This window comes from Tenrec ecaudatus, chromosome 12 (genome assembly GCF_050624435.1).
Source record: "Tenrec ecaudatus isolate mTenEca1 chromosome 12, mTenEca1.hap1, whole genome shotgun sequence".
Lineage (NCBI taxonomy): Eukaryota > Metazoa > Chordata > Mammalia > Afrosoricida > Tenrecidae > Tenrec > Tenrec ecaudatus.
In genome coordinates, this window is record NC_134541.1 from 108,250,837 (window position 1) to 108,271,966 (window position 21,130).

The 21,130-nt window shown below is 42.0% G+C and overlaps 1 pseudogene; it reads right to left on the reverse strand.

Moving 5' to 3' along the window:
- Positions 1-2,043: 2,043 nt before the first annotated feature.
- Positions 2,044-20,926, reverse strand: LOC142422793 (survival motor neuron protein-like; annotated as a pseudogene).
- Between the last annotated feature and the right edge of the window lie 204 nt (positions 20,927-21,130).

Here is a 21,130-nt window from a genome sequence, read left to right on the forward strand (position 1 = left end):
GCTGGGGGGTGAGGGGTGTTTTAGAGGGGTGATGAGGAATGTATGGCAATTTGCATATGGGGTCTGGACACTCCGAGAATTGCTTGTCCACTCCTTGAGGCTTTCTTTGAACCCAGAGCATCTGGTTTCACTGGTTAGCTTGTCTGGTGCTATATAACTGGCGCCGCCTGCTGCTGACCTTTGGGATGTGCAGGGAAGCACGTGCAGGGCCTGGACCTGGTTCAGCTTAGTTCAAACAGGGCTGCCTAGTTCGGACCTGGCCCAAACAGAGCTCCCACTGCCCTCTGTAGCCTTTTACAAATTGGATATTCACAAGCTGTGGTATTTTTCGTCCCCTCATATGCATATGAGAGTTGGATATTGAATAAAGAAGACCGAAGAATTGATGCATTTGAATTATGGTGCTGGAAAATATTGAAAGAACCATGGACTGTCTAAAGAACAATAGATCAGTCTTGGAAGAAGTACAGCCAGAATGCTCTTAGAGGCAAGGATGGTGCGACTTTGCCTCATTTACGTTGGACACGTTATCAGGAGAGACCAGTCCCTGCAGATGGACATCATGTTTGCTAAAGTAGAGGGTTCTTGAAAAAGAGGAAGGCTTTCAACAAGATGAATTGATACAGTGGCCTCAACAATGGGCTCAAATATAAGGGCAAGACAAATTCCTTGACAACTTCAATCTTTTCTCCATTTATCATGATGTTACCTCTTGATTCAGTTGTGAGGATTTGGGTCTTCTTTTTAAAAAATTAATATAAAAAATTAAAAAATTTTATTAAGCACTTTCAAACATTCAGAAAATCGAAAAAGATACATACCATCTGTATTAATTAATCATTATTTTTACCTTATGCATAAACATACATACTCAGTTTGCTAAATCATTTAAAAATATTAGAAACACTGTAGCACTTCATAAACAGTTTAGCATAAAAATTAAACCATTCTCTTATAAATGACGAAACCCTTATGACAATTCCTAAAAATGAGCAATTAGCCAATATTTTAAATTCAGTCCTTATTTAAATTTCCTGAGTGGCTTTCTTGAAGGTTTTTCATAGCTTTTGAAATCAGTGTCAGTCCAACCAAGGATACTACCCTGAATTTGGCTGTTTGGCCTCTTCATTTTCTCTCAATTTAGAGTTCTCTGCCCCCTTCCTCCTTTTTTACATTTTTATGACATTGATTTATGTGAAAGGCAGGTTTGTTGTGCCAACATGGCCAGTGAACACATGTGAACACATGTGAACACATGTGAACACATGTGAAATGGCTCGGTGAGCCTCGTCTTTCTCTTGCTCTTTGATCATCAGATGAGTGTGTGGCTGCCTTGTTTGTTCTGTGCCTCCATTTGCAAGCTACACTACCTGTGGGCCACCTAACCTGTGGACTGTGTCGCTGTAACTTGAGGTTCTTTCAAGACCTGCTTCGCCATGCTACTGGAAGGTACATCTTGAGCTGGGGACTGTCGGACCCTGTCATCTGACTGACTGATGGTGACCTGCTTGCTGTTTGCTGCCTGTGACCGGATAGCCTGAATTGCTCCACGGAGGACTACATGTGGCCCTCAAGACTTGAAGGACTGGCAGTGTACTAGCTGTCTCATGGGAGTGAGTTGCACTGAGCCATTTGTACTACTTTATAGACTAATTAACTCTTCATTTGTTATATTATCTATCTATCTAAATATAGACAAAATTATTAGTGTCCTGGTTTTGTTTATCAGGAGAACACTGTCTAACACAAGTGATATTTAAGAAATGAGGGCCTGGACTTGTTTGCAGAATTTCTAACAGGAAGTTAGATCTAAAGGCTTGATTAAATTTCTACACAGAACTAACTAGTAATACCAGTAAATATTTGAGAGATGACATTTTGGCACTCTGAAAATTCTAGTGGGGGTGGGGAATCAAACTTTCCTCCGAGTTTTGGCATCAAAATGTCTTAAATATTATCAAACTAACTTTCACTATTTAAAAATTTGTTTTCCACAAACCAGGCACTTAAAATACAAAGAGGGAAAGATATTTACTTGTTTAATCATGGTAGACTTGCTCCATAATTGAAATGGGAACACTGTCCATCTTTTTGGTTTTGTCTGACATGCATGTAATAGCCACTCATGTACCAAGAGATGAGCCTATTTCCCAGAGCACAAGCATCATCCAGAGAATCAGACATATGGGAGGTGGTAGGGGAATGATTGGCGGTCCAGAAGGAAATGGAGGCATCCAGCATGAGAATAAGAGTGGTGGTGGAGGGGGTGGTCCATTGAATTTGAGGCTTGACTTTCCTGGCTCCACCCCTGATGTTGGCACTGGGACTGGGGGAGGTAGAAAAAGTACCATGGGTGTAGCTTTAGACTTGATCTTAACTGGTTTCTTTCCAAGCGACCTGGAGTAACTCTCATGTTCATCAGTTGAAATTTGACTTTCATTTTTAGTCTCCCGAGCATTCTGGTCTGTATTATTAACTCCTCCACAGACTGAGAAAACTAGACAGATTTTGCTCTTCTCAGTTTCCATATCCAGTGTAAACCACCACACATGTTTTCTCTTAAAATCAATCCATGGAAGTGATGGTAGCTGGTTCAATCTTCTCACCAAGTGGCAAAACATTTATCACCAACTTTCCACCACTTCAGTGGGGGCATGACCTTCTTTTTCTGGCTCTTTTTCTTCTTAGTTGGTTTTCTTTTAGCTATGCCTTTTGGTTGGTCTGTAGCTTCATAGATTTCTCCATTGACATGCTTACAGGAAGCCACAGCTTTATCACAGGCTTTGGTCAATGTTGCATCATCCCAAATGTCAGAGTTGTCATTCTGGCCAGTTCCACGGCATCGTCCCACTGGGGGACGCCTCCACTGCCACCCATTGCCACGGCAAGACCACTGTGGGAATCTCGGCATGAGCTTGGTCTCTTATGAATTGATTTTGGTCTTCTTTACATTGAGTTATAATCCACACTGAAGGCTGTAATACTTGATTTTCATCAGCAAGGGTTCCTTACTTTCAAGAAGCAAGGTTAGGTCATCTGCATATCACTGATTTTTAGTAAGCTTACTTCTAATCCTGATGTCAAATCCTTCTTCATATAGTCCAGTTTCTCTGATTATTTTGCTTAGTATACAGGTTGAATAAATATGGTAAGAGGATAAAACCCCGGCACACACAATTCCTGGTTTTAAGCCATGCAGTATTCCTGTGTTCTGTTGTAAAACTGTCTTTTGATCCATGAACATGAATAGAATCCACATGGGCACAATGAGGTGTTCTGGAATTCCAATTCTTCTCAAGGTATTCACAGTTTTTTATGATCCACACAGTTGAATGCCTTTACATAGTCCGTAAAATATAAGTAAACATCTTTCTGGTATTTTCTACTTTCAGCCAAGTCCCATTTGTCATCAGCAATGATATCTCTTGTTCCACATCATCTTTTGAACCCAATTTGAACCTCTGGGAGCTCCCTGTTAATGTACTGTTGTAACCGTTGGATGATCTTCAGCAAAAATTTATTTGCATGTGTCATTAATGACATTGTTCTATAATTTTTGCATTTTGGGTCACCTTTATTTGGAATGGGATACAGATAATGGATCTCTTCCTGTCAATTGGCCAAGTAACTGTCTTCCTAATTTCCTGGCATAGACGAGTGCGTACTTTAAGTGCTTCATTAGCTTTTTGAAACATTTCAATTGGTATGTCCTCAACTCCTGGAGCCTTGTTTTTGGCTTATTCTTTCAGTGCAGCTTGAACTTTTTCTTTCAGTATTACTCATTCTTGCTCATATGCTACCTTCTGAAATCATGGAATATTGCCTAGTTCTTTTTGTACAGTGACTCTGTACTCTTTCCATCTTCTTTTGATGCTTCCTGCATCATTCAAGATTTTGTCCATAGAATATTTTCATATTGCATCTCGAGACTTCGGTTTTTTCTCGAGTTCCTTCAGTTTCAGACATGCTGAGTATGCTCTTTCTTTTTATTTTCTAACTTTAGGTCTTTGCATATTTCCTTTTTTTGTCTTTGCATATTTCATGATAATATTTGACTTTGTCTTCTCAAGCTTCCCTCTGAAATTTTCTAGTCAGCTCTTTGACTTCATCATTTCTTCCAATTGTCTTAGCTACTCTATGATTAAGAGCAAGTTTCAGAGACAAAATGTTTGACACAAAGCCTTAACAACACAGACAGTTCCTAAGAGAACTTCATGCCTTGCAAAAACAAAGATTCATGTCTCCTTTGCTGTAATCTTAACCCGAGGAAACTGGTGTTATAGCTATCATGCGTTCTTCACCTTTGCATAACTGTCCACGTGTCTCTTTCTTGTGGAGATTGGAAAGTTTGGGGAATATAAATCAAATCCAAACTAGTGAAACCAGGCGTTTATCACATTAGTCCTCTGGGTAGAAAAGATGTTTGGGAGAATCACAGAGAAGGCATTTACAGGATTATTGGGATTAGATTCTGTGTGAGCCTCACTAGAGACAAGAAGAGAGCAATTGTTCCAAATCCCGTTTGGCTCCAAACATTAATGGAACAGAACATTAGTTAATTCCTGGGTCAAAACTTGCACGTGAATTTATCTTGGTGGAGACTATTCCCAGTAGAATGTCCTGGAACTGCAAACCCCATCACCTTTCTTTTCTAGATGCACGTCTACAGCGTTGTACATGAAGACTTTGAAATCTTTTCCTCCTTACTTTCTTAGCTCAGAAACGTGAGATATTACAGTGTGATCTAGGTAAATGTTTCCCTCTCTCTTGAGTGGTCATCGACTGCATGCCAATGGGGATACTGTATGAGAGTTGTTTCTTAATTGTTTAAAGTATTTGGTGCAAAGGATGATCTTTTTAATGAAGGATGAAGGAGATATGCCATGGTTGAGGAATTCTAGGCACCTGGACTAGATTCCTCTTGTAATGTTTCCCCAACTCACAAGGGATCACCCTAGTCAGAGAAGACCTCTTTACTCATAGATCCTCAAGTGTTGCTTTTTCTCCCTTTGATGCTTTTATTCACCCTGAATAATGTATTTAACTGCACAGAAGGCTGTACAGTGTACCGTAGGAGCACAAAGCAACCAATTCCATTGGGATGGGTGGCGAAGAATAGGGATGTGAATTTTAAACACAAATGGCTGCTTTTCATGAATGGGAGATTATTGAAAGAGGATTGTGAAGATATTCCAAATAGAAGGAAGAACTGTATATACTCATGTATAAACTGAGATTTTTTTAGGACTTTTTTTCTGTTTGTGTTTTACTTTTTATTTCTTTAGAATATATACTAAGTCAAGAATTGCAAGATATAAGGTATTTGCAGTTTTTGTTTTTAACATTTTATTAGGGGCTCATACAACTCTTATCACAGTCCATACATATACATACATCAATTGTATAAAACACATCTGTACATTCTTTGTCCTAATCATTTTCTTTTTTCCCTCCTCTTTTCTTTTTTTACATTTTATTAGGGACTCATACAACTCTTATCACAATCCGTACATATACATACATCATTTGTATAAAGCACATCTATACATTCCCTGCCCCAAGCATTCTCAAAGCATTTGCTCTCCACTGAAGCCCTTAGATTCAGGTCCTCTTTTATTTCCCCCTCTGTCCCCGCTCCCCCCTCCCTCATGTGCCCTTGGTATTCATACATCGTTATTTTGTCACATCTTGCCCTATCCGGAGTCTCCCTTCCCCTCCTTCTCTGCTGTCCCTCTCCCAGGGAGGAGGTCACATGTGGATCCTTTCCAACCCACTCACCCTCCACTCTCCCAGCATCGCCCCTCACACCCTTGGTCCTGAAGGTATCATCCACCCTGGATTCCCTGTGCCTCCAGCCCTCATATGTACAACCTCTGCCCTATCCAGCCCTGCAAGGTAGAATTCAGATCATGGTAGTTGGGGGGAGGAAGCATCCAGGACCCGGGGGAAAGCTGTGTTCTTCATCGGTACTACCTCACACCCTCATTGACCCAACTCCTCTCCTGAACCCCTCTATGAGGGGATCTCCATTGGCCGACACTTGGGCCTTGGGTCTCCACTCTGCACTTCCCCCTTCATTCAATATGGTATGTATATATGTATATATATATATACATACACACACACACACATATATATACATACACACACATAACTTTTTTTTTTTGCATGATGCCTTATACCTGGTCCCTTTGACACCTCGTGATCGCACTGGCTGGTGTGCTTCTTCCATGTGGACTTTTTTGCTTCTGAGCTAGATGGCCGCTGTTCACCTTCAAGCCTTTAAGACCCCAGACACTATCTCTTTTGATAGCCGGGCACCATCAGCTTTCTTCACCACATTTACTTGTTCACCCACTTTGGCTCCAGCAGTTGTGTCGGGAGAGTGAGCATCATAGAGTTCCAATTTAATAAAAGAAAGTATTCATGCATTGAGGGAGTGTTTGAGTAGAGGCCCAAGGTCCTTCCGCCATCTTAATACTTAACCTATAAATATAGACACATAGATCTATTTCCCCATCCTCCTATATACATTTGCATGTACATGTCTTTGTTTAGACCTCCATGAATGCCCTTTGACTCCTAGCTCTTTCCTCCATCTCCCTTGAGTTTCCTCCTGCCCTACTACCATGCTTCGTTGCCACCTGGGCTAGAGTATACCTCTTCTCTATGCAACCTTACCCTTGATCATTCCCCACCAGGCCTGCCACTCCCCACTCTCTACCATTTTGGGTCCCATGTTGTTCCCTTGTCCCTGTGTTTGTTAACACCACTTCCTTACCCCCCCTACCCCCCACCCTAAGTCCCCCCAGAACTGCCAGTCCCGTTGTTTTTCCTCCAGATAGTTCATCCAGCCTGTCCAATTCAGACAGACCTGTGGAGACACTAACATGCACGAAAACAAGACAGAGGAAAACAAAGCAACAGTATACAACCAGACAACAAACAACAAAAACAAACCACTGACAAAGAACAAAACAAAACACTTCACAAGAGAAAAGCTTGTAGTTAGTTCAGGGATCGTTTGCTGGCCCTTAGGAGCGTTTTCCAGTCCAGTCTGTTGGGGCACCACGCCCTGGCCCCAAAGTCCACTTTCAGCATTCCCTGGGGACCTTGCCACTCCATTCCCTTGCTGTTCCGCTGCACTCCCCCAGTGCTTTGCCTCGGTGTGGTGGGATCAGGTCAGGTGCAATTCCCACACTGTGTCTCCGGTGCTGTCCCCTGTATCGCCCTTAGTCACTGATTGGCATCATTTCTCATAGTGGGGCCAGCCATGTTGTTCTCTCTGTGGACTGGCTGCTCTACTCAGGAACATCATCCTCACGGCCTGGTGGGCCAGGCTGTGTTCCTCTCTCTCCTCCTGCCCCTTCATCTGCTCCCGTGTGCTCTGATCAGATATGTCCATCTCCCGGAGCTGCAGAGTCAATGTTGTCCTTTGGAACAAATTCTTTTTGGGGGAGGGGCAGGGATCCACTTAATTTTTGGTGCTGGGGTCAGCCTCCCAGACCTCTCCACTGGTTCCCTCCTCCACGCCGGGATATTGCATTCACACCTTGCGCAGGACATTTTAAATGCAGTTTTTGTGATAAAATTAGGTGCCTCGGTTGATATTTGGGTTGGCTTATACTTGAGTATGTACAGTAAGTGCGTCCATTATGCAGCCTTGGGTATTAGGGAAGGAAAAGTCAAGTTTGGCTGGAGTAATAGCATAAGGATGAGACCAGGGAGGGATAGTTATGAAGCTGACATCAGATCATGACATGCCTGCATGGCTTGCTTTTACATGGCTTGGTTTTCCTGGTATAGACCTGACTCAGTTTTTAATAACTGATAAGTGTTCTTTTACCTACTCATCAGGCCCACTGACTGTATAAGGGCTGAGAAATCATCAATGCCAGCTTAACACATGCCTCACCAAAGAGAAGCAATTCCAGTCATCATATTAGGCATGGGCTAAGGACATATTTCTCCAGTATGACTTTTGAAGGTTGTTATAAATGTCCGAATGACCTTTTGCAGAAAAAAATGTTCCTCATTCCTGGTTTAGATAAGTTGTGAAGTCACCCCACAATGAACCATATTAATGAAGTTCGTATTTTACCCTTGAACTAGGAGGAGTGATTTGCAATGTGGAATGATCCCTTCCCCTACAGTGTGATGGGTGGATTCAGAAGGGAAACTCTAAGGCAGGGAGACCAGTATCAAGAGGGTAACAGTCCAGCAAGAGGTGAGACCCTGAAAGATGGCAGATGTGAAGAGTCAGGAATATCACGAGGATGTGATGTGAAGAACACTTTGGTTGATAGTATCAGTGAGGATGAGGGAGCATGATACCCAGAATGGTTCCATCAATTGAGATAGGCAATATAGACTGGAGAGAAGTATGTGGTGTGCTTGTTTGCTTGTGAGTCAGGCTGTGGAGGGGGTATCAGCAAAAGGAAATGTTGAGTATGAAGCTGCATAAGATACTCAGGAAGAAGATCCTGAGAGTTGGAATATTATGGGTATATAGTCCAGGTGTGGTCTGGTGTATATGGTTTCAGAACACCAGTATCACATTTAGTTATAGACAGGAAAGTAGATATAATTGTCCAGAAGAGTGTGGAATGATAAGGAAGAAGTCTAAGAATAAAACCCAGGAGGACATATGTGTGTGTGTGTGTGTGTGTGTGTGTGTGTGTATAAAATAGAGAAGGAGGAAGTGGTGACCAGACAAATGAGGCAAGGATAAAAAAAAACCAAGAAAAGACTAATGTTTAAGAAGCCAAGAGAAAAAGCAAACAAAACGTGATCAACAGTTACCAGGAGTGAAGGAGGAAGACTTTTTGCTTAGGGGTCATTGAGTTTATGTTAATGGTGGTGGGATAATTTGGAAAAAGATATCAGTAATGGTTGTACAAAATGAATAATTTAGGTACTGTGATACATTAGCTTACATTGGTCCAACATCCCTTTCTAAACAGGGTTTTAAAAATTAGTACCAAGAGCTAATAAAAAACAATATTAATGGAAGATCATTATGCCCCAGAGGGATGATTGATAAGCTTTTCTACCATAAATTAACAAGGAGGTTTAGAAAGCAAGCCAAAGGCAGATAAAAACAAATAACAAATATATAGATCCAGGAATGGGTTTTGCATTTGCACTAAATTCTAACTCCAACGTAAGAAAAATTAGTTCTTACATCATAGCTCTGCTCAATACTCACCTTCAGGAAGGGAACACAGAAGATATGGGTGCTATAGTAAAATGTGGTGAAGAAATTAGATGGTGCCTGGCTATCAGATAAAATAGGGTCTGGGGTCTTAAAGGCTTGTCCCCAAACAAGCAGCCATCTAAGTGAGATGTCAACTAAGTCCACATGGAAGAAGCACACCATCATTAGTCATGGAAGCATTATAAATCATAATTTGAAGTAGAAGGAGGGATTAGTATCAGAGCCTAAATTGGGAGAATCCAGTTTGCAGAAGGCTATGGAAGACAGTGGCCCCCCAAGATACATTTGTGGGAGCTACATAGGAAATAAGCCTCTGGTGATCTCTCTCATTCCACAATAGAAGAGTGGGAGGAAAGTAGTTATTAAACAGAGTGCATTGGAGAGGTGAGTATAGAAGATCCAAGGGATAAACTTGACTTGAACAGTTAAAACTTTATCAGTTGATTCCCTCCTCCCTCTGATGCATGCTGGACCTTATCTAATTTTCAACATTTTGTGTATTTTTGTTTTGTTGTGCGTTAGTTCATATTAAGGTTTATCTCAGAGGTGTTCTGTCATTAGGGGTCACCCTCTTGAATTCGTGTTAAAGGGACAGCAAGTAGAAAATGAGTGTTTTTTTCAGAGGCGGGGTGTACATAGTGGTAGATGGTTACTGGTGGTAAAAGGGAGCTGATGTCAAGGAGTCCAGGAAGAAAAAGAATGTTTGGAGACTGATTGTGGTAGCAATTATATGATACTGCTTGATGTTATTGAGCTATGGAATAATATATATGAAACTCCTAATTAATAAAATTTTAAAAATGGTGTATAACAGCTAAGATAATCAATAGCACTGACTTATACATGTGGAATTGGACAATGTTTTGTTATGTAGATCTTTGCCACAATTTAAAAAAATACACAAATAACATTGAGTACGAGGAAGAAGAAATTGTTCTAAAATTGACTGTGGTAATGACTGTACAACTACTCTTGATAGAATTCAACTACTGAGTTGTATAATATGTAGATGAAGTGCCAATAAAATGGTTAAAAAAAGAAGCCAGGAGACACAGGAGGTTTTAAAAAATTCATGATAAATAATAACAGATGCACAGATTCAAATAAGATGGCTGTGTAATGTATTTTGCAAAATTAGGTTGTCAAATTGAATACTACCTGGTGCTTTCAACAAGTAGCTAGTAATATAGCAAATGGATTGGACCACGTGGCTAGCTCATGGTATGGACAGACAATATAATGTCCACTGTTCTTTATTGTGGTCACACTACTGCTGTTCTTTGGGAGGATTTAAAATAGCCCAAATTGGCATAATAAGAAAATCCAAGATCAGTATAACATAGAAGCTAAAAATGGGGACTCCAGGAAGATGGCTGCCAGATAGGTAGCTCACTTCTGGAGCTCTGAGGAGATCGGTGAGTGGGGAGAGTTGGGGGCGGAGTAGAGGTATCAAATCTGTCTGTTCGATTCCCAAGACCACTCGGAGCATCTCTCTGACCCAGAGGTGGACCCCCACCTGATCGCCAGGGCTCGGCAGACACTCGTGGTCTCTGGTGCGGCGCTCAGGGTGCCCGCTCTGCTGGGACCAGCGCCACAAGGCAGCCAGGTGCACTGCGGAGGTTGCGCCCACCTCGGCGCTCTGTGCAAAACCACCTGTCACTAACCCCACCCCGCCTCAGGGTGTGTGGGGTCTGTGTGGGTGCCAGCTGGCATACCCCACCCCCTGCAGATTCGGGACCCGCCCGGACACCCCTCGCAGTCCAGCGGGCCAGACCCTCCCACTGCCCACCCCCCCGCCCCCCGCCTCCCTGCTTCTACCAGGAGGCGCACCTGCTGCCACAGGCAGGCAGAAGGAGAGGCTGCTGCTTTTGTGCTCTGTGCGAACCGCCACACGCCCCAGGTCTCAGCCCCGCGGTGCCCTTGCAGATCTGCCAGCCAGCCCCTTCTCTGGGCCTCCCACCCCTCGCCCCATACACGCGCACACCCTTGCGCGGACACACACACACACACACACACACACACACACACAGATTCCCATCCTGCCACACCGCATCAGGCCTGCCAGGCAGAGGACCCAAGTCTGGCAGAGGTTTTTGCAGCTGTGGCATAGGAACCCAAGCCATTCGGTCTTGCTCACTGCACTTGCCCTTCTCCATGTTCACTCTGTCCCACCATTTGGGCTCCAAGCAGTGCATCTGCACACCAGTTGTGGCCCCTTCCCACCTGCCTGTCTGAGGGAAGTGCCCCTAGCCAGAAATAGAGCAACCAACCCCCAAGCCATCCCCTAAATACACTCCCCTGCACTGGGGCCAATACTTTCTATCAGACCGCAGCGAGCACAGCTGCAAACAGCCCTTAAGAGGACCTAAAGGTGACTGCAGCACAAACCATAGGTCAAGGCGAGAGGGAATCCCCAGTAGGACAAAGGTGAAACACAACTCTGTGAGACAGTGGGCTAAAAGCAACTGGCTGAAACACCAACACCATCTTCCCAAAGAGAGAGCCCAGGGCTCTGAGACACCAGGAAAATGGCACCAATTTCCAACAAATTGAACAAAAAAACAGCAAGCTGCCTCCACAGTTTCAACAAGAAAAGAGTAACAAAATCCAATGCCAAAGGAACACCTGGACCTAACAGCAGTCATAGAAAAGGCAGAGGTTGACCTCCCACAGAAGGAAATCTTCAGAATGCTGCTTGGAGCCATATAGGACATGAGGGAAGCATTGCAGAAAAAGGATGAAATGATAGAGGAATTAAAAGCCCTGCACCAAAGGGAAATGCAGGAGTTAAAGGGCGAGATAACAAAAACTAATAGCAAACTCACTGACATCTTCCGGAGAATGGAGGAGGAAGAGAACTGCACCAGTGACCTAGAGGATTCGCAAGCAGAAATGAATAAACGTGAGAAAGAGCCTAACAAGTCCATCAGAAGCTGAAGAAAACCTCAGAGCTATCTATGTCTGATGCTATGAGAAGGAACAACATCAGCATTATCGGCCTGCTGGAGGAATGCATGCGCATCAAGGAAACCAGCATCCAAAATAGTGATGGAATGCTTGGAGGAAAACTTCCCCAACTTAATGAATGAAAACCAGGCAACTATCCAGGAGGCTGAAAGAAGGCCAGCAAGACTGAATCTCTAGAAGAAGTCACCAAGACACATAGTTGGTAAACTATCCAACTTTGAGGAAAAGGAGAAAATTATGAGAGCAGTTAGGGAAAAACAGGCAACCACATATAAAGGCAAGCAGATAAGTATATGCTCATGCCTGTCAGCAGACACTATGAAGAAGAGGAGACAGTGGAACAGCATATTCCAGAAATTGCAGGAAAATAACGCAAACCCAAGAATACTTTATCCAGCCAAATTATCTATCAAAATTGAGGGAGAAGTGAGAGTCTTCCCGGACAAGGAAAGTCTTAAATAATATGCTAAGAGGAACCCAGCACTACAAAAGATCCTCACTGATCCAGTATGGACAGAAGAACAACACTCACCAAGCACATACAAGAGACCGCCACACAGAACAAGTCCACCCAGAGACCATCAAAGGGAAAACAGCCCCCAAGATAGAACTGGCTCAGTGATGGAAAGAAGGCAAGGATGAACCATAAACACACATATGCACAACCCACAGAAAAGAAAGGGGGGCGGGGTAGGAAAACACCCAACACAAGAGAGAGAAAATAACATCACAGGGTCCACAGATAGATGTAATAACCCTGAATATTAATGGTTTGAACTCCAGAGGCTAATAGACTGGCTTGGAAAACACAAACCCTCGATGTGCTGCCTACAGGAGACACATCTCAACATTACAGATAAAAACAGGCTGAGAATCAAGGGATAGAGACAATATCAGGGAAACTCTAATTCAAAAAAAGCAGGGGTTGCAATTCTAATCTCAGATAAAATTGACCTCAAAGTGCAAACCATAAAAAGAGATAAGGATGGACACTATATAATGCTCAAGGGAGCATTGCATAAAGAACCAATAAGCATTCTAAACATTTACTAGCCAAACAAGCATCCAGCAGAATGTGTCAAGCAAACACTGCAAAGGATGAAAAAAGAAATCACAGCTTCAACAATTATAGTAGGTGACTTCAATAACACTGCTCTCTAAGAAAGATAGATCACTCAGAAAGAAACTCAACAAGGAGACTAAAGATCTAAACACTACAATTAGACAACTTGACCTGATAGATATCTACTGAGCTCTCCACCCAAACAAAAAGAATTCTCGTTCTGTTCAAGTCCACATGGTACATTTATGAAAATAGACCACATGCTGGGGCATAAGTCGAATCTACATAAATTCAAGCACATTGATCTCATACAGACCTCTCTCTCTGACCACTGTACCATAATATTAGAAATAAACAAAAGGAAGATAAAGAAATCAAGGGCAAACCATTGGGAATGAGTAACTCTCTATTGCAAAAGGAGAGCATACTGGCTCAGATCAGAGATGAAATTAATAAATATCTAGAAACCAAAGAGAATGAAAACATGACATACTAAAACTTATGGGGCACAGCAAAGGCAGTCATCAGAGGAAGTCTCCTAGCATTACATGCACGTGTAAAGGAGGAGAGGCTTATGACTGATACACTGGCACAAAATTTACAGCAACTAGAACAGAGTCAGCAAGAAAATCTAACTAACAGAAAAAGAAAACGAATAATAAAAATTAGATCTGAGATTCAGGAAAGATAAAATAAGAAAACTATGGAAAAAAATCAATGCTGCTAAAAGTTGGTTCTTTGAACGGATAAACTGAATTGACAAACCTCTTGCGAATTTGACCAAAGAAAGGAAGGAACACATCTCAATAGCAAGGATGAGGGATGAAAGAGGGGATATTACAACGGACCATATTGAAACCAAAAGGATAATTATACAGTACCATGAAGGACTGTACTCCAGTGAATTAAAAAACTTGGAAAACATGGATGAATTCTTGGAAAAACAATCCCTCCCTAGATTATCCCCAATGGCCCTCAAAAACCTCAACAGACCCATATCAATAGGAGAAATAGACAAGGCTATCAAAGAATTAGGAACCAAGAAGGCACTGGGACCAGACGGATTCACTAGTGAGTTCTATCAAGCATTCAGGGAAGAACTGACACCAATCCTACCCAAACTCTTCCAGATCATAGAAAAAGATGACAAACTTCCAAATGCCTTCTATGAAGCTAGTATAACTCTAATACCTAAACCGAGCAAGGATCCCACAAGAATTGAGAACTACAGAACAATTTCTCTAATGAATATCAATGCAAAAATCCTTAACAAAATACTAACCAAGAGAATACAAGAATATATAAAACAAATAATTCACCTTGACCAAATGGGATTCATACCAGGGATGCAGGGATGGTTCAACATACGAAAGACCATTAGTATTATTCGCCACATTGAAACGAAGAAATACAAGAACCACATGATAATATCAACAGCTGCAGAAAAAGCATTCAACAACATCCAACACCAATTCATGTTTAAGACACTCAAGAAGATAGGAATGGAAGGAAAATTTCTCAATAGAATACAAGCTATATATGAAAAACCAACAGCCAATGTGGTAGTCAATGGAGAAAAGACAAGATAAATTCTTCTGAAAAAGTTGACTAGACAAGGATGTCCCCTGTCCCCACTCCTATTTAACATCGTGCTGGAGGTCCTAGCAAACAATGTAAGACAAAGAAAGGACATCAAAGCTATGCGTCTGGGAAGGAAGAAGCGAAACTATCATTATTCGCAGATGATATGATTATATATATGGAAAATCCTAAAAGTTCCACAAGAGGAGTACTAGAAGCAATAGAGGAATATGGCAGAGTGTCAGGTTACAAGATCAACAAACAGAAGTCTATTGCACTACTATACACATCGGACAAGGACACAGAAGAGGAGATCAAAAAGGGGGTACCCTTCACAATAGCCAAACAAATAGAAATATCTAGGGATATACCTGACTCAAAAAACAAAAGATACGTGTGAGGAAAACTACAAAACACTATTAAAAGAAACCAAGGATGACCTCAACAAATGGAAGGAGATCCCATACTCGTGGATTGGCAGACTCAATATTCTAAAGATGTCAATTCTACCCAAGGCACTATATAAGTTCAATTCTATCCTGATCCAAATTCCATGAACTTTCTTCAAAGAGTTGGAAAAACAGATTACCAACTTCATATAGAGAGGGAAGAAACCGAGAATTAGCAGAGAACTCCTCAAGACTTTAGCAGCTACTACACAGCTACAGTGGTCAAAACAGTGTGCTACTGTTATAACGATGGATATTCAGACCAATGGAAAAGGACTGAAAATTCAGAAATAAAATCATCAGCATACAGACAACTGATCTTTGATAAGGGGCCCAAAAGTATCACATGGAAAGCAGATGCCCTCTTTAATTCATTGCTGGAAAAAATGGATACGTAGCTGCAGAAAAATGAAGCAAGATCTTTACCTGACTCCATGCACAAGAATAAACTCAAGGTGGATCACAGACTTTGAGGTAAAACCCCAAACTCTTAGGGCCATCAATGTGGGAATTGGGACAAACCTGAGAACCTTGGCACAGGGATTACATAGGCTACCGGAAATTGGGAAGGACACCAACACGGAGAAGGCACAAATTCACCAATGGGATATACTAAAAATAAAACAAAATAACGATGTATAAATTACCAAGGGCACATGAGGGAGGGGGGAGAGGGAAGGGAGGGAAAAAAAAAGAGGACCTGATGCAAAGGGCTTAAGTGGAGAGCAAATGCTTTGAGAATGATTGGGGCAGGGAAGGTATGGATGTGCTTTATACAATTGATGTATGTATATGTATGGATTGTTATAAGAGTTGTATGAGTCCCTAATAAAATGTAAAAAAAGAAAAGAGGAGAAAAAAAATGATTAGGGCAAAGAATGTACAGATGTGCTTTATACAATTGATATATGTATATGTATGAACTGTGATAAGAGTTGTATGAACCCCTAATAAATTGTTTAAAAAAAACCACTTATGTATATCGAAAGAATTCACCAAGAGAGTAATAAGAGAGACTACAGAATGGAAAAACATCTTTAGCAATGACACATCAGACAAAGGCCTTATTACTAAAATCTACAATACACTGCTAAACTACAGCAAGAAAAAAAACAATTGTCAATTCAGGAGGTGGGCCAAGGACCTGAGTAGGAGTTTCTCAAGGGCATAAATCCAAATGGTCAATAAATATATGAGAAAATGTTCCAGATCTCTAGCCATAAACAAATGCAAATTTAAACAACTATGAGATACCACCTAACACCCTCAAAGATAGCCCATTCAAGAAATCAGAAAGTAACAAGTGTTGGAGGGGATGCGGAGAGATAGGAACTCTTGTCCACTGCTGGTGGACCATTATGGAAATTGATTTGGTGATATCTAAAACAGTTGGAAATTGAGCTACCTTATGATCCAGCAATCCTCCTACTGGGCATCTACCCAGAAGAGACAAAAAAGAAACCACGCCAGACATCTGTGCTCCAATGTTCATCGCAGCACATTTCACAATTGCAAAGAGTTGGAAACAGCCCCAAATCCCATCAACAGACGAATGGATCAAAAAACTCTGGTACATACATACAATGGAGTATTACGCATCCTTAAAAAGCAAAGATGAACGCATGAAGCACAATGCCGCGTGGGAAGAACTGGAGGAAATTATGCTAAGTGAAGTAAGCCAAGCACAAAAGGACAAGTACTACATGAGTCCGCTGAGGTAAGCTAAAAAAAAAAAAAATTCAAAAGGGGCATAGGGAAGAAGATGCTGTATACATATGTCCCTGGGATGAGGCCCAGGTAATATGGCAAGGGCCAGGCGAAACTCAGGGATACATATGGGATATATATGGTAGCCCATTAAAAGGGAGGATGGAAAAAGGTATGGGTAGCTGGGGGAACAGGGCACTAACCCACACAGGGAGAGGGTGTTGATTGATTGTGTTTCCACAGGGAAAGAGAGACAAGACCACAACCCAGAGCTCTAAGACAAGAACGCAACACACTGACATGAAGCAGGGAACTGATAGAGAGGCCTGAGGGGCCGGCCCCATTACCAACTAAGTGGACAGCACCACCCTCCCCCCAAGAAGAATTCACTTCAGAGGACAGCACTGACGCTTCAGCTCAAGAAGAGGGGAAGAGAACTGGGCTGTTCAGAGCACACACAAGCCAACGAGGGGGCAGAGGGGAAAAAAAGAAAAGAGTGATGCATATCCTGGCTCACCAAACCCCAAGGACAATGTTCCTGTTCAGAAAAGCCATGCACAGAGATGACCACAGGGCCAGCCCCACCATGGGACACAGTGTTCCTCGTTGACCCATGGCACCATTGGGGACAACACTAGAGACACATAGTGAGAATTGTGCCCGCCATGAGCTCACTACGCTGAAGCCAGCCTCTGGGGGCATGCAGTAGAGCAGCAGGGGAGGCAGAACAATGAAGTCCCCAGGGATAGAGGCGTTGCCAGGGCATAGCACTCCATCAGACTTGACTGGAAAGCACCGGTGAAGGAAAACAAACAGACTCTGAACTATTCATATGTTTATGTGTGTATGTGTTGTTGTTGTAGCTATTGTTTTACTTTCTGTTGTTGCTTCATGGTATTCAATCTTGTGATAGTATATAGCATGTCTACCTGGAAGGGATAGGCGGAATAAACAAGCCAGAAGAGAGAACAACGGGATGACAGTTCTAGGGGGACAAGGGGACAGGGGTGGCGGGGGAAAGGTAGAGGGTGTTAACAAGCCCAGGGACAAGGGAATAACAAGTGATCCAAAATCAGTCTCAAGGAGGGTGTGGGAGGCCTGGCAGGACTGGATCAAGGGCAATGTAGCCAAGAGGAATTCCTAAAACCCAAATGAAGGCAGAACATGATAGTGGGACAAGAGGAAAGTACAAAGAAACAGGAAAGAACTAGGAGGCAAAGGGTAGTCATAGAGATTTAAATACAGGCATATAAAGATGTAAATATATTTATATATGATGAGGTGGGAATAGATCTATGTATATATAGTTATAGGTTTAGTATTAAGGAAACAGATGGACAGTGGGCCCCTACTCAAATACTCCCTCAACACATGAACACTTTGTTCAAACAATTCAGCTGTCTGAGATGCTCACCTGCTTGGCACGATTGCTGATGACAATGGGTGCATAGGCAAATGTTGTGAAGAAAGCTGATAGTGCCCGGCTACCAAAAGATATAATACCTGAAGTCACTGAAGACAATGGGTGCACAAGCAAATATGGTGAAGAAAGCTGATAGTGCCCAGCTACCAAAAAAAATATAGCATCTGAAGTCTTAAAGACCTGAAGATAAACAAGCAGCCATCTAGCTGAGAGACAACAAAACCCACATGAAAGAAGCACACCAGCCCGACCCGACTAGATCACTGAGGACAAAGTGGGCGCATAAGCAAAAATTGTGAACAAAACTGATGGTGCTTGGCTATCAAATGATATAGCATCAGGGGTCTTAAAGGCTTGAGGACAATCAGGCGGCCATCTAGCTAAGAAACAACAAAGCCCACAAGGAAGAAGCACACCAGCCTACCCCGATGCAAATGCTGAAGACAAAGCAGGTGCATGGGCAAGTGAGGTGAAGAAAGCTGATGGTGCCCAGTTGTCAAAATATATAGAATCTGGGGTCCCATAGGCTGGAAGATAAACACTGGGCCATCTAACTGAAAAACAACAAAGCCCACATGGAAAATGCACACCAGCCTGTGAGATGACAAGGCATCGAAGGGATCAGTTATCAGGCATCAAAGACAGAAAAAAAATCATAGCATTGTGAATGAGGGGGAATGCAGAGTGGGGACCCAGGGCCCATCTTGGGGAAATTGGACATCTCCTTGCAGAAGGGCTGTGGGGAGGTGACGAACCAGTCAGAGTGTAGTGTAGCAATGATGAAACATACAATTTTCCTCTAGTTCTTGAATGCTTCCTCCCTCCCCCCCACTATCATGATCCCAATTCTACCTTACATAACCGGCTGTACTGGGAGATGTACACTGGCATGGATAGGAACTGGAAATACGGGGAATCCAGGACAGATGAGCCCCTCAGGAGCAGTGATGAGGGTGGCGATATCGGGAAGGTGGAGGGAGGGAGGGTAAGGGAGAAACGGGAAACAGATGACAAGGTCTACATGTAACTTCCTCCCTGGAGGACGGACAGCAGAGAAATGGATGAGGAAGATGTCGGATGGTGTAAGATATGATAAAATAATTATTTATACATTATCAAGGATTTGGGGGGAGGGAGAAGTGGGGAGGGAGGAGAAAATGAGGAGCTTATGCCGGGGGCTCAGGTGGAGAGTGGGTGTTTGGAGAATTATGATGGCAACATATGTACAAATGTGCTGAACACAAATGACGTATGTACAGATTGTAAAAAGAGTTGTATGAGCCTCTAATAAAATGATTAAAAAAAGCTAAAATGGATTTATCTTTCTTTTTATATGTATATGAATTTACAAAGTCTTTTGGAGGATTGAGTTGGTCATGGAAGAGGTCACAATCCTGGCTCCTGCAGGATCTTGAGCCAATTACATAAAACTTCTCTGAACATGGGGTGATGGGAAATGAGAATGGTAATGATGCTTGCCCATTGATGTAATTATGAAAATAGAGAAAGTGTTTTATCAACCATTTAGTAAATAATAACTTCCCAACAAATTATTAGCTTTTTTTGAAGATATGAAAAGTGGTATTACAAATTAGTGAAGAAAGAGAACTTTATTAAAAATGAACTGGGACATTTCACTAAATATTTGAAAAAGTGAAAATAGTGCTATCAACATGAATCATATAAATGTAGAACCTAAATATGAGAAGGAAATATACTGACCATTAAATAATAACAGAATGCATAAGAAAGCCTAAGGCATAAAAGAAATAGAAGAAATCATAAATGTTTGCTCGTTGTGATTCCATAAAAATTTAGATGATTTTATGTATCAAAAAAGTCCTGTAACAAAACTAAAAATCAAAGTATAAACTAGGAGAAGCTCTCTGAGGCAGGTATGAAAAGATTATGACATGCCAGGTTGCAGTATAGCACCTATGAACACACAACTTTCCTCTAGTTCTTTAATGCTTCCTCCCCACCACTATCATGATCCCAATTCTAATTTACAAATCTGTCTAGACCAGAGGATGTATACTGGTGCAGGTAAGAGCTGGAAACTCAGGGAATCCAGGACAGATAAACCCCACAGGACCAATAATGAGAGTAGTGATACCAGGAGAGGAAGGGGAAAGTGGGGGAGAAAAGGGGAACTGATCACAATGATCTACATATAACCCCTCCATGGGGGACAGACAACAAAGAAGTCGGCGAAGGGAGATATAGGTCAATGTAAGACTTAAAAAAAAATTAACAAGGCTTTGTGAAGGAGGGTGGAGGAGGGAGCGGAAAAATGAGCTGATATCAAGGACTCAAGTAGAAAGCAAATGTTTTGAGAATGATGATGGCAACAAATGTACAAATGTGCTGACACAATGGATGCATGTATGGATGTGATAAGAGTTATAGGAGCCCCCAGTAAAATAATTAAAAAAGAAAGAAAGAAAGAAAGCATGCGCTCATTCAAACCTGCGTCTAATTACTCAGCAATACCTTTCAATCTCAGCAGAGGGTGCCATAGTTTTACAAAACACAACTAAAATGATGGTCACATGAGCAAAAGCTGCTTCAAACGTTTTGGGTGACAGGCTAAGAAGCTCTACTACAAAGAAGGAAACAATTAAAATGCCAGATTACCTTGACATTAAAAAAAAGGATTATAACATGTTCCATAAGTAATTAACCATTTATTACAAACAATGTTTTCAACCTCATATTTAATA